General features: G+C 31.4%; 1 protein-coding gene across 6 annotated transcripts in view; it reads right to left on the bottom strand.

Annotated features, from left to right (window-relative positions):
* Positions 1–14,100, bottom strand: part of LOC118196632 (neuropilin and tolloid-like protein 2) — a 444,544-nt gene that overhangs the window by 283,665 nt on the left and 146,779 nt on the right. The window contains exon 1 of one of the 6 annotated variants that reach the window (XM_085807313.1): positions 7,802–7,824. The exons of the other annotated variants lie outside the window; for them this stretch is intronic. The gene's annotated coding sequence lies outside the window, so the exon portion shown is untranslated. Of the gene's footprint in view, positions 1–7,801; positions 7,825–14,100 lie in introns of those variants that run through there. 6 annotated transcript variants of the gene reach the window in all.

The following is a 14,100-nucleotide window of genomic DNA, read 5'->3' as shown; positions in this document are numbered from 1 at the left end:
ATCAACATTTAAGACCTCAATGTCCAAAACTTAAGAATAGTACTGAATCTCCTGCTAATCTTAACAGAATTAGTGCAAAACCAGAGGATAAATTTCTATTACCTTATACTAGTATGGGTTACGTAAATGGTCATAAAATTCCTATATCAAGGGATTCAGGTGCTAGTATTGATATAGTTTGTCACAAATACATCCCTCCGGAAATGCTAACAGGTGAAAATGTGTGGGTGCAACAGCCATTACATTTGAATCCAACCTGTTTACCATTGGCTGAGATCGAACTAAATTGCGATCTTGGGCGAGTAATAACTAAGACTGCCATTATTAGAAATGAACTCGACAAAGGAAGGTATTTATTAGGCAATCGAACTTTTGCACTGTTGAATAAACAAAGAAAGGAACCTGATAGTCATCCTCACCAGGTTAATGCCGTCTCTACTAGAGCTCAAAGGAAAAGAAAAATAGCTGAAGAGAAGATCTTGGAACCGATGAAGGAAGATAATAAAGCATCCAGAGATGTCTTTGAAGAAGAAGTTAAATCACCGGAATTAGACGTGGAAGATTTTCACGAAAAATTGGAAAACGATAAAGAAATTAATATTGAGAATCATTTTGCAATGCAGCGTTATCATCATCTTTCGGCTTTTGATTTAATATCAAAGCCACTACTAATAGACAAAGAAAACAATTGTCGAAAGCAAATGACAATTGAATATTATCCGAAAGGCACAGATGAACTGAGGAAAGGCTTTACTGTGAATTATAGCCGAGGAACTGGTCCACCATGAAAGAGATCTAGGCGCCGTCAAGAAAAAAAAGAAGACTAATTTGAACACTGTCCATTTTCTTCCTATTTAAGTGTGGTGTAAAAATATTTGTTTAAAACTTTAAATTTTTTACCTGAAATTTGGAAACTTATGAGCGAAGTTACCTTTTCTCTTTAAGCAAATGAGCAAGCCGAGCTTATTAAACTGTCAAATTTTACAGAACTTTTCCCTTCGTAAAAAGTCTCTCCGTTGGGGGAGAGGTTGTAACAGCTTTAAATAGTATTAAAATCTTGTAGTTTAAATAGATGAACATTAAGGTATTTGTGAATGGCAATATTTGAAACCAAACTCGAGTGCCACGTGCGACTCTCGCACGAAGAATGTAATTTAGTTTTAAATGTTAGAATATGTTTTCTCTTCTTGTTTTGTATGTCGCCATTTTGAGTGCTAAATAAAGTTTTTCTGTGTTTCATCATTGGAGTTGCTTCATATTGCCAAAGAAGTATTACAGTTCAAAGATATATAATATTATTATAAAAATACTTATTTATTATCGTAAAAGTATTATAATTATTATATTGCAATTCATTGTAATAAAAGTTATACAATAAAATCTATTAAAAATAATTATAATAACAATTATTGTACAATAATAGTTATTTATTACACTTTATTTTATATACAGCAAAATTATTAATGTATAGCAAAATTAAGCTTTGAAAACACTCATACTTTACTTATATATAAGCAAATGTATAATGCATAAAATTAAACACAATGTAATCAAACAATTAATTACAAATGATGATCAGCATACTTTTGAACGCAGTGAAAATAAACAGGGAAAAAAAAGTAAGGACGAAGAATCTCTCCTTCGTAATTCATGTTCCATCGACCCTGTTTCGTTAATAAATCGGTCTGAATGGCGCATGTGTGTTTTTGCTTATGGTCGCGCTCGGCACATTTTAACTATAACCTTTAAAAGACATTTAAGACTATTAAGATTTGTGCTTCTCAAGAATGTAATTAAATAACAGGGTTGGCCATAACAAATAGCCATATTCTTCAAGGCGACCACCTCTCAGAATACCGGAGTCACCTGAAATGAAGGGTATTCATATCATGTATCCCTGTATCACACAATTTTGTTTCCACTTAGAAACTAGGTTTTAAAATAGTTTTTAAGACTGTTCTAACTTTTAACTAATTTTAAAAAACTCACCATTCTAAAATTTTGAGTAATAAATTGATTTTAAAATACAGAAAGTGTAACAAGTAACAAAACCAAATTGTCACTAACTACTGGATATTTTGTATAATTTTTTTTTCATCTATATATTTTACTAGCATATAAAATAAAAATTATTGAGGTTGGTCACTAAACACTTCGCCTTTTAAAAATTGATATTGACAACGAACACATGCATGCAACAACTGAAAGAAATACAAGCAACTGCATCATAACTTAGTTAAACGCAGATTTTGTACCAACAGCCAATTAATGAAATGCAAATATATTTCATCATGAAAACGAGAATGTCTAAAGATAATTTACAGACATGTTTTAGTCAAAATACACGTAATAAAATTACAGTTAAAGTTTGTAATTTTAATAGCGTTACTTGTTCATATTAGTATGCATAAATAAACCAACTTATGAACATAATAGCTGTTTTTATATTTTACTATGGAGTCTGCTTTGGTTTTAAATATTTTTCATTATTTAATTACAGAATTTACTTACACAATAAAGACTTTAACAACAGAATGTCCTAAATATTACATGGACTCACAATTCAAATTTTATTCGCTGTTTATACATTCAAAAGATATGAAACAAAACATTCAAAGAGAGGATGACATGGGGAAGTATGACATGCTTAGTAAAAGTGACCCTTATGAAAACTAGACATAATCTTCGTCAGTTATCATTCGTTTAAGAGTCAATTATAATAAGACAATTCTTACACCCTTTCAATTTTCTAAAAAGGTTTAGGAAATAGCCATACTGATTAATTCACAAAACGAAAGTATAAAAAATGAATGAAACGATAAAAACCGGAAAAGGGTATGTTGCCGGTCACTACGTAGTGACGTAAAATGAAACAGTGAATATAATTCATGGAAATTAAATCCTTAAAAAATTAGGTCAGACTTTAAGTAACACTGAAAACCATTGTACTGTAGAAAGATGTTGTTGCGATTTTTTTCACTTATCGTACAGTAACATCAAAAAAAGCTCACGAAATTTATCGTCGCCAGAAGTGCAGGACTGCTCCTGTCGTTGGCAACAGCCTTGAGCACCGTAAAGGTGACAGTACAAATTTGCTGAGTTACGCTCTCAGTTTTAAAGGATAGCACCCCAGCGGCACAGGTCCGAGAATCTTCCACCCCTCTTTTCCTACCACCTACCACTCGAGAGGACTCTTAGCTCCCCGCATATTTAGAGTACCCCCATGCCGCACGCGCACTATACATTTACACCAATGCCTTCTCCGGGATTCGAACCCGGGCCATTAGGTATGGTAGTCAACGTTGCTAACCGCTATCTCGGTTAAACGACGTAGAGAAATGTCTCATGTTTTAGACATTTAGATCAACACAAACAGCATGCAGTTTATATCACAATAAATTCAGCTATCATTTTAATAAAATTTTGCAACTGATAGTTTATGTATTAAAATACTATTCCTGTTAGGAATTTTTTAAGCAGTAAAAGAAAGAAGAAAAATTGTGCTAATGTTTTTCTGCATATTATGTTCAGTCATAATATTATTTGAAGAGTTACACAAATTTTTTCACTATTAAGTAAATGTTCATTTAATCATGAGAATTAGTATCTAGAAATCTCGACCTTGTTTTTCTCTTCGATCCACTGAATTCCAGAAGAGGGTCTGAGCACCTCTGACCCAGGCGTATATTTCATTCAAGGGATTTTTTTCTGAAATTCATTATTTAAATGCTTATTTACTAATATCACATTATTAGATTTATGAACATTGTTGCAGTAAAATTTTTATTTTAGATTTTTATATTTCACACTTGCACATTTATTAACCATTTGGTATTACATTTCCTATTTTCTCAAAATTATGTGTGAAATATCCCTGTAACGCATAACCTAGTTTTACCTCATAATTTTCTCTTGGTTTTAAAAAGAAAGTAGTATAAAAATAAAGCAGTTTATGCAACACATAACTCCAGCATTATTGTATAACCTTCAGACTTTTTCCTTCAGACTTCAAGTGCGATATTCAATAAGGTCGTATTTAAAATTAGAACTGCATTATGAGAAAATGCATTAAGTTTACGAAAGAGCATACGTCTTTAACGAAAACAGTTAATGTGTTTCCCGAAATATATCCACAAACATTGCCCTAATGACCAAATAAATAATTCTCCTGTTTGGCTTCGATTTCCCAAAATAGTCTACTTTTCCGATATCGAGTACAATACGACTGGCCATATTTGTATCGAGTCTCCAGTCACCTAATGTTGGGGATAACATAAATTTCGACGCCTTCAGCTGAAGGAATCGATTTATTTCGGTTACCAGGTGGAATCTTTTATGATGATGGACCTTAGATTTTACCCTCCAGATTAATGATCTAACAGAAAACTCAGAATGATTCCCTTTCTGTTTGTTCAAGGAATGTTTGCTTTAATAATATTTGGATTGAAATGACGACACATTTTGAAATGCCTTTATATTCTTAAAGGTACTACTTTGCTTCTTTCATGTTTATTCTCCCAATAAACTAATAACTTTTTAATTTAATTCATTAAGCAAAATATTTTCCTAAACTGACATTTCAAATCAGTGAATTAAGAAACATTTTTAATTTGAATCATTTCATTCCGTGCATCATTTTTAAGCTGAATTTATTTCATTTACTTTTCGTTTATTCAGATCATTAAGTGTGATATCGAAATGTACTTTCAGAGCTCGGAATTAAAGGCTTATAAATTAAATGCTGTTTATTTTTATCATAAAAAGAAGTTATTCATAAAATGTATGTGTAATATTCAATGTTTAATAATTTGCTCCTGCAACTTATTGTAAAGAGATTTAGAGAAATTAAAATGATTACCCAGTGGAATTTTTAAGAAAAAAGTTTAATTTCCTTGAAATATTTTTACTGCCTGCTTAAACTTTTAGTTGTATGCAGTTTATTTTATTCTAATTCAAAGTAAGAATGTTAAATTCAATGGGTCTAAGTGACTATTGCTGAAACTGAGGTCATACACATTAAAATGCTTCTATTTAAAAATAAAAATGAAACCTCTTTTCTGTATTCAAATAATTGTAATCCTACACTTATAAAAATTATTTTGAAATAACATATTTATTCTTGCAACTCTGCCCTTTAACATAATCCAAGAATTACTAGCCAAGTCTGGTTTAGCTTTCAACTGTCCTTTTGCAACGGAAAAAATCAATATATTTAAAGTACTTCTGTCACTTACAGAACATGGTATAAGCTGATAATATCCATACTTAGCATTCGCACACCTATTGCATAATGGATCCTTCAATGAGGTGTCGCTCAATGCTTTGCGAATTAAATCCTTTGAGCTGACGTCGCAAAATTTTAAGCCTTCTACTGAGTAGGAAATTGATCGCCCTTTATGCTATTCTACTTTATTATAATTCATTATTTTCTCTCAAACATTTCAGTTAGCAATACCTATTTAGACAGTTATTAATGTAATTATGATGTATAATGACATTTTGAGCAAAATAATAGCTCTAGATTTAGAAAATAAGGATACAGAAAATGAAAACCAAGTAATACAATTTTTATTACACCACTTACTAAAAGCCGAATAGCTATTACTATAGTTAGAACTCTTCTAACATTTAGAGTTAAAAAAAACTGAACAATTTTAGTATAGTTCGGCAAAAATTCAATTATTTTGATGGGAAAATTGCACGGTGTTTATTTCGGTACTGTGTCATGCCACAATCTGAAAACTCTTGTACTTGTCTTAACACATGCACTTTTCACATTTCATTTCTCTCTGTGTCTTAACACATGCCCGTTAACTGAAAACAATTGTACTGCGCATTAACAAATAAAATTTTCTCTCGTTTAAGTAATTACCAAGTGACTATTTGAATTTTTTAAATATTATTATTTTAAAATCAAGAAATTTAAAAGAAATCAGATGTGTCTGTGCCAGAAAGCCTACTTATTACAAAAAGCAAAAATGTATTTTTTAAACTAGTTTTTTTTTTTTAATGTTTCAGAGATTTTTCATTCAGGATCATTAGCTAGGAAATTGTCAAACATAATTTATTGTAAGTATATGAAAATATGAATTTTTCAGTAATTATTTTGCCTTAAAATAAATTATCGACCTAGTTCACTAAACAGTTCTTAAATTATTGAAAATATTTTACTTTCTCTTTTTTGTTTATTTATTTATTTATTTTCTATCTGGAATTTCTTGAAGTGTAGTATTATGTATAACAATAACCTTTCATTAGAACTTAGAAAATCATTTAAATTTGATGTAGCTTTTCTAAGTGACAAATAAAAGAAGTTTTATTAGATTCGTATGTTGTGGGTCATTCGATAGCTGTATGTAAGTTTGTTGTTAATAGCCAGAATGTTCATATTCAGAAGCTATATTTGCAAAATATCATCCTCTGTTGTAATGACCTGCGTTCCAAGTATAATTTATTCCTTATTTTCTAAATTTTAGCAGTAACTAAAGGAAATTTTCGCGAACCTTTATGATATTGTTAATTTTTTTCCGCAACATAGCACAGTGACTGTATAAAGAGGAATTTGGCCTCTAAAGGTTTAAATTAAGAAACAAATCTGTAACCCTAAAAACAAAGATGAAGTGCGATAATAAATGCTATTAACAGAAACTAATGAATGTACTTTTCTATTAGAACCAGTACGTCAGGTTTATTTTTCTGCCTTCTTTTTTAAAAACTATGAATCGCCAAATTATTGTTACCTCTCAAAAAAGGTTATTTTGGTTTTATGGTTTTCATTGGTGTGAGAAAAGCTCGAATACGCAGGAAGCATTAGAATATATGAACGTTTTACTTTAAAATAAATTACAGAGATTTAATTTATAAATTTGGGGGAGGAAATTTACCCAATCTTAACTTTGAAGTATAATAAACGCAGCACTTGAGTTGTTTGAATCTAAAAAATAATAAATTTGATAAATACAATCTAAATAAAATACAAAGACTCTTTTTGCAGAATATAATGCAAATAAATATGGTATATGAAAATAAATATACATCTGCTCTTCTTTTATCTGCATATGGATATGGACAGCGAACGAGTTTTAACATCATTTAATAATAATGCTAATGTTTGGCACAATATTTTTGCGCCTGGTCGAAGATAATATTGCTAATGAGAAAATACCGAACTAGCTTAATTATATTTATATTTTAAGGCTTTCTGTTAAAAAGTTTTCCTTTGCAGCTTTAAGAACTGTATATTTTAAATTTAGTTTACGTAAAGCTCAATAACTCATTGTCAAAATATTGAGCACTCACTAATGTTAAAATACTAGGTATTTAAACAAAAAGCAGTGGTGGGTCAGTATGTTGTACTTTCGCAAATATTCTATTTACTTACAAATACAGGACCTTCAAACTTATTTTCATTGGTATCGTTAATTTGTTTCACTTGTTTGCTTACAACGGAATGCTAACAGAGAAGAACGAAATATATTTATTAAGATGGCCAGTTCCAATTTTCTAAATACTACATCCCCTCTAAAGATTGTCTCAATTTCTTTTTCGTCTGCAAAAGCAAACTTCAGATCTTAGCTGACGGAAGAAAACTGAGATAAAACTTTATATGCAACAGTTTAACACCTTGGTAACTTCGCAGTAATTAAGAATTGGGAAGAGATACGTTTGATCCATTCTGACCCTAGTGTTTATTTATGGATCATTAAACGCTTGGAGTTAATGATACGTGGTCATTGATTAGTGTTTCAAGAGATGCAGTTGTGATGCTTCTCTTTAAAATAAAATATCGAGCCTCACTTACTTGTTCGATCCGGACGATTTCTTGAATATATTGATAGAATAAATTGCCTAATTCGTTATCTATACCGCCCTACTAAGAAGGTTGTGACTGAGTAAATTTGAGTGACTGACTGTTGAAGACTGGCAGATGACAGGTTTTTAGCAAGACAAGTAACACTTCCCTCTATCCTTCCAAGTTCTTAATTAAATAATGTGCCTAAAAAGTTTGAGAAGAGTATGACTTTTATTTTCCATTAGATGTTCGGAAAATATAATTCAAAAGTAAAGAGAAGATGCTTAATTCGCACAGAAGTACAGAAAAACATGTTCAAGCAAAAATATTTCTCTTCGATTTCAGTATAAAGAAGATAACTAAATGTGTATTTAACTAATTTAAGGCATGTAGATATTTGAGACTTTTTATTCAGGTTTTCTTACATAATTCTTGTCTTCTTTCCTCTAAATCATGCAATTTTTGGATATAGCTGAGCTTTCTGCCGAAAATGCCAAATTAAAGCAATATGATTTTTTTTTATTTATAGCTACACTGTCATAGTTTTCTTTTTAATTTATTTAAAACTTACATTAGGAAAATCATTTGTTTGTAACTTTGTAAAGGCAGTCCAATGAGAAAAGTATTTTATTTAAATAACATTTTCCTAACCACACAGACGATGAAGTTCTCTTTGATGCAATATTTTATATATGTAATTGGATTTGAATTAATTTATCTTCTAAAGAAATATACAGAGCTCTAAATGGTAATTAATACATGATAAGAGCAAGTTTACATGTGAGAAAAGGTTGCTGTAAATCTAAAATTTTAACTAAAAATACTGAACTTGTTATAGTTACTAGCTGAACCATTCACACATCTTCCCGCATATAAATACTTTGCATTAGTAGTGAAACGTGCACATTAATCAATTACTGAGGATATTTAAGGGGAGTTGGAACCCCAAAATCTTCAAAAAATTGTGATTTCGGATTTTTGCATTTTCAAATTCTCTACACTTTTAGCTTTCTATACATACCATTCTTTAATCTCTATGAAAATTAGAACTGTAAAAAAATCTAGTTTTAATTTGTCATCTACTGCTTTGATCAATGAAGATTTTTACATAAAAACGAGTTTTTCTCCAAACGTGATTTTTTTATACTCGATGTACCTTTTCTCAGGAACACAGGTATCTAAACTTTTTATGGCTTATTTATTAGGTTCCCTAATATTTACTGAAATGAGCTTTTTGTAATAAACTTCGAAAAAAAAATTTTATTTTTTTTTTGTGCGAGAAAAGTGCTAAATTTTACCGTGCCTAACAAAATATCCTGTAATTTACTCTAAAATTCAAAATGTTTCAAAAGTTCATTTCAGTATAATCAGATAGGTATACTTTAATTACAGAAAAAATTTCAAGCTTGTGTCCACAGCAGATTTTGAGAAAAGGTACATCGAAAATGGCCAATTAAACATTGTCGGTATAGGAGTTTCTGATACTCTTTAAGTTATTATTGCATTAAATCTTAAGATTCTAATATCAGTCTTTAACTTCAATGTTTATGAAACGCAAGATTTCCATTTCCAATTACCACAACAGTCCTCTAACTAAGATATGAGAATAAAATTAAAGCTCTGAATAAAATGAATGCTACTTATCTAACCAAGAAAACTCGTTCGGTAATGAATCAATTTAAAATAAATCAGGGTAAGTAGGAAAGGCCATTCTTAAAAATTACGTAATAACACTTACACGTAATGAAAACATATCGAAAGGAAAAATTTTAGAAGAGTAAATTAAAATAGGTCGCTTATTATTAAACAACTGTTAAAAAAATTGTAGGAGCGTCATTATTTTTCAACAAACACTCAGAAACTTAGCATCGTATTTCACAAAATTTTAAGCCTTTATACCATGATGATCAAAATCGTTTAAGCAAAATTAAAGCTGAAAAGAAAAGCATGTGCTTTTATTATCTTGAGATAATGAGAATTTTCATTAAAAATACAGGAATAAAGAATTAATACTATATTTTCTTCTTTGCTGGCGCAATTTGGTCCTTTTTCGTTATCGCCCAGAGCCTGAGCATTTTACTATTACCCATCTTTTTAGTAAAATTATTGCCCTTATCATAAGACCTGCAGTACCTCTAGACTTAAATAATATTAAACAAATACTCAGTTTCTCTAAGACAGCTTTCAATAAGTTTAGTTCTTAACGTTTCCTTTTGTCTGAAATCCAAGCAAATAAACTATGTTGGCCCTGATTATATTCACCTATTTTGAAGTTATAGAAAAACACATCTCTTTGCAAATACTCAAGCAATTATATCGAATATCTCTTTATGATTCTTTATGGATTTGATATAAAATATGAGGAAAATTTGATTAGCAAAGCAATTGTGTTACCTACTGACACATAATGCGAACGTTTCGAAACATTAATTACCATAATTCTCGCCAACCACCCAATAGAATTGACATAAATCATTCGTCTATGGTGGCAACCCATTCTTAAATATATGTTTCTGATCTGGGGAAGCTTATTAATTTAGCAGTTTGCATTTGTTGTTTCAAACAGCCGGACACTGCGTATTTGTTGAGAATGATAAATAGCCATCATCATTTAGCCACTTCATTGCCGAGAACGTTGCCCAATGTTTACCACACGGGGCAGTCTCTCATACACCTAGGGTTGCTATTGATAGCTGGTTTAAAGTTCTGCACACTTTACTAGACTAACAGCGAGTTATCGCTACGACTTAACAACTCAAACATTGAGGGAGGTTTAAAACAACCTTTTGATTTAGTCTAAATTGAATATAAAGGAACACTTTGTGCTACAGACAATTAACCATCACCTTTCCATAAATTAAATTAAGCGATAACAGGCAATTAAATGCAAACGCAGGTAACGTAGTCAAAGACTACACATTCAATAGAATAAGAAATAAGCTGGCTCAGTTATTTAAACCACGTATAAGTTTAAAGCACTGGCCAGCGAGAATGCCAAAGCCGAATTTCATTTTAAATAAAGCTGACGAAAAACTAACAACAAGCACGAGTGGCAGAAACTCTCTCCTAAGGATTGAACATCTTCAGCTTAAATACATTCGAAGCTAATTTGCATTCTGGTGAAAAATATGGAAAGAAAAGGTTATATTAAAGATCAAAATTATAATATCTGATTCATTAGTATAAGAATCTTAAGTACCCACGAGAATGGGAAACCCCTTCTTAATTTTGATGAGGAACACCCCGAGGAACGGATTCGTGTGTCTGCCGCCCCTCATTCCCTACCCCCAAACTTCTCGAAAGGACTTGCCAGTGTTTATCGTAGGTATAAACTTGAGCAATAAATAACATAATTATTTTTATATAAGTGTTGGCACGAATGAGAAATTAAAATCGGTATACAAGACTAGCAGCATTATGTAATTGGCAATCAATTTCAATATTTGATTATCTGATTAAATCGCATTGTAATGGAACGAAGAATAATAATAGTGCTACAAACCATTATGAATAGTTAATGCCCATCCCAAATAACCTACGGCTAGATCACTTTCTTGTAAAATCTTTCTTACAAATAACAGTACTCAGTTGTTCCTTTACAATTGTATTTCAAGCCGTATCAGTCTTAAGCATTTCTGAAATTGACAACGTCCATTATATATATATATATATATATATATGAAATAATCGAGCATTGCTTTATATTTTGAACTCAGCTGTTTATTAAAGTTACGAATATCAACAAAAATCATTAATTCAATTCTTAAGATTGATATTCCCTACTAGTTTTACTCAGTACGGCGGTATTTCGTGTTCTGACACATACTGTGTTAAATTTACTCTTCTACGCCCATCAGGAATTTTAAGATTTTATTTACCAGGAAAACTACTGATCTTCCGACAGCAGTTACCATTAAACTTTCACCTTTGAACAAGCATATGAAGGAAACAGTAGTTGAGACATAGAACATTTCACAATCATCCGAAAGCCCCAGATTAGGGAATATAAAGTGAAGCTTGTGCTCGCGCAGTTTGCAGCCATAGATTGGCATACGTAATGTATCTGTGAAGTCTGAAGCAGTGTTTCGTCAACAGAAATAACGAAATAACGTGTTGAGAGAAGGCAGAGCTGCCAAGAAAGTTGATACGGGCACCATCGGGTAGGTAATGATAGTAAATGTCTCACAGATAGGAATGTTACACATGTCACGCAACGTAAAGTTAATATTGAAGAGGAACAGGGATTTGAAGAGCTGAAGGAAACATATGCTGGATTTAAAAGTAGTATAGCTCCTTTGACCTACATTTTTAAATTCCATTAGTAAATTGAATGCCCCATGTTGCCAGCTTTCTGGAATTAGATGCGTATGTGCTAACAAATGCGTGCCATACTAAATTGTCTTTCACTGTACCGCTATCTCAAAAGCAGTAACAGTTTGCCGCATTTTGTTCGATATTGTCTTCTGTTGGGCAGTTGCTGCTAAGGCTTTATTTTGCCCTCATAGGTACCAGCCCTTCTATAAATGCCCCATAAAACCAGTGAAACGTTCTTCTGATTTTTACTGGTTTGTACTGATCTCTACCAGTTAGTTACCTTTACTCAGATCAGTATAATTCTACTAAACCTATACAATCAAGATTCAATGTCAACAGAGTTTTCTGCTGATTTCTGTTCACTGTTTTTTTTTTTAATATATTTCTATCGAAAGAATCATACCGATACCCGTACAATCAAAATGGATGTCAGTAGTAAACCTTTTATTTGCATATTTGGCTTTATGCAGATTTTTGCTTACAGACATCTGCAGATCTCTTTCACAAGCAATACAAACAAGAGAAAATTCAATAGTATTCGTTTGTTTTCTCTACTGATCTTTTTTATTTTATTTTAATTTAATTTCTTCATTTAAAATTTTACTTATTTATTTATTTTGGTACTGCTAATATTAAGGTTATTTCAGTTTTGTAAAGAATAAAAACTATTAAAGTTACGCAAAACACAATGATCCTTCTCATCGCGACCCCATCCTTAAGAAGACCACCTATGATATTTTTAAGAACGTATAAAAACATCAGGCCTCAACCATGATGTCTTTGAAATGATCAAAATTATCTGGAACCCTAGGTAGTTGTCTTAGAGAGTGTAAATGCTCATTTCCATCTTTTTTTTTTTTATTTTTCTGATTACCTTTTGTCCAAAATAATTATCAATACTTATAAATAATATATACATACACATAACTATACAGTCAACTCTTGACTACTCCCTGTTCCCAGGTTTCTACAGGGGTTGTCGTATCAGAGAGATGGTTTTTAGAGGTGTTCTTAGAAGATATCTAAGAACAAAATATATGTTGATATTGAATATCATATCTCTACCGCCACAACGCCAAGAGCAGGACACAAACCGACCAGCGACTGAGGTGTAAAGTCCCTAAACACTGGTAATTCGTCCGGGGTTCCAATACCAGCAAACGGTCTGCCTGCGTGGTCGTATTCGTGTTTTTCCCCATGTATAACCTGTATACGATCCAGTTTCCCCTAGGAAGTATACTTCGAAGGCATCCCTTCCCTTATGCAGATAGCCCTTATGTGCATTTGCCATAATTAAATAAACAAAACCAAGCCAAAAGCATCAGGAGATCAAAATCATTTAAGACTTTGGTCTATAGTTATTTATTTATGCGTTTAGTAGTATTATATACTATGGCCTACGATTTATATATCTAGGCGAGTCCTTTGTTACATATATTTGCGAGCCTCGTTCTATTTTTTTTTTTTTTCTTGTTTACTTATTCCAATAAAAAATACATACTTTAGCTTACTAAAATCCTTCTCTTCCTGAGAAGTAGATACTCATCTGGTTTAAGTTCGGTCGAATGTGTTGTAGATAACCTTGAAATTGAGCAAGGAAGGTAAATGCTGTTAGTTTCCAATAAATCTATTTTTACATTCATTCGTTATTTCATGTAACTTCTGTGATAACTTGTGATTTTTTTTAAATTTTTTTCTTTGATATAGAATTATGCATTTTCTAGTTTCGTAAAAAGTAAAACATTTAGTTATCATTTAGTATTTTTCTTTTATAAAATAAAATGGGAATTTCGGCAACGGTGTCCAGTTGCCGAACGTTATTGCGAAATTCTAAAGGATACTGTCATCTATCATTGACACTAAGTAGCACTACTTGGCCGGTCGACGGGATAAGGCGTAAGTATCAAATGTTATGTCTCACTCAGTGCAATGCTGAAAAACGCAATACTCATCTGGTATATATATATATATATATATATATCATCTGAAGCTGT

This window comes from Stegodyphus dumicola, chromosome X1 (genome assembly GCF_044657685.1).
Source record: "Stegodyphus dumicola isolate Sdum_Otavi_A_Nest chromosome X1, ASM4465768v1".
Classification (NCBI taxonomy): Eukaryota; Metazoa; Arthropoda; class Arachnida; order Araneae; family Eresidae; genus Stegodyphus; species Stegodyphus dumicola.
This window is presented reverse-complemented; position numbering and strand designations above follow the sequence as displayed.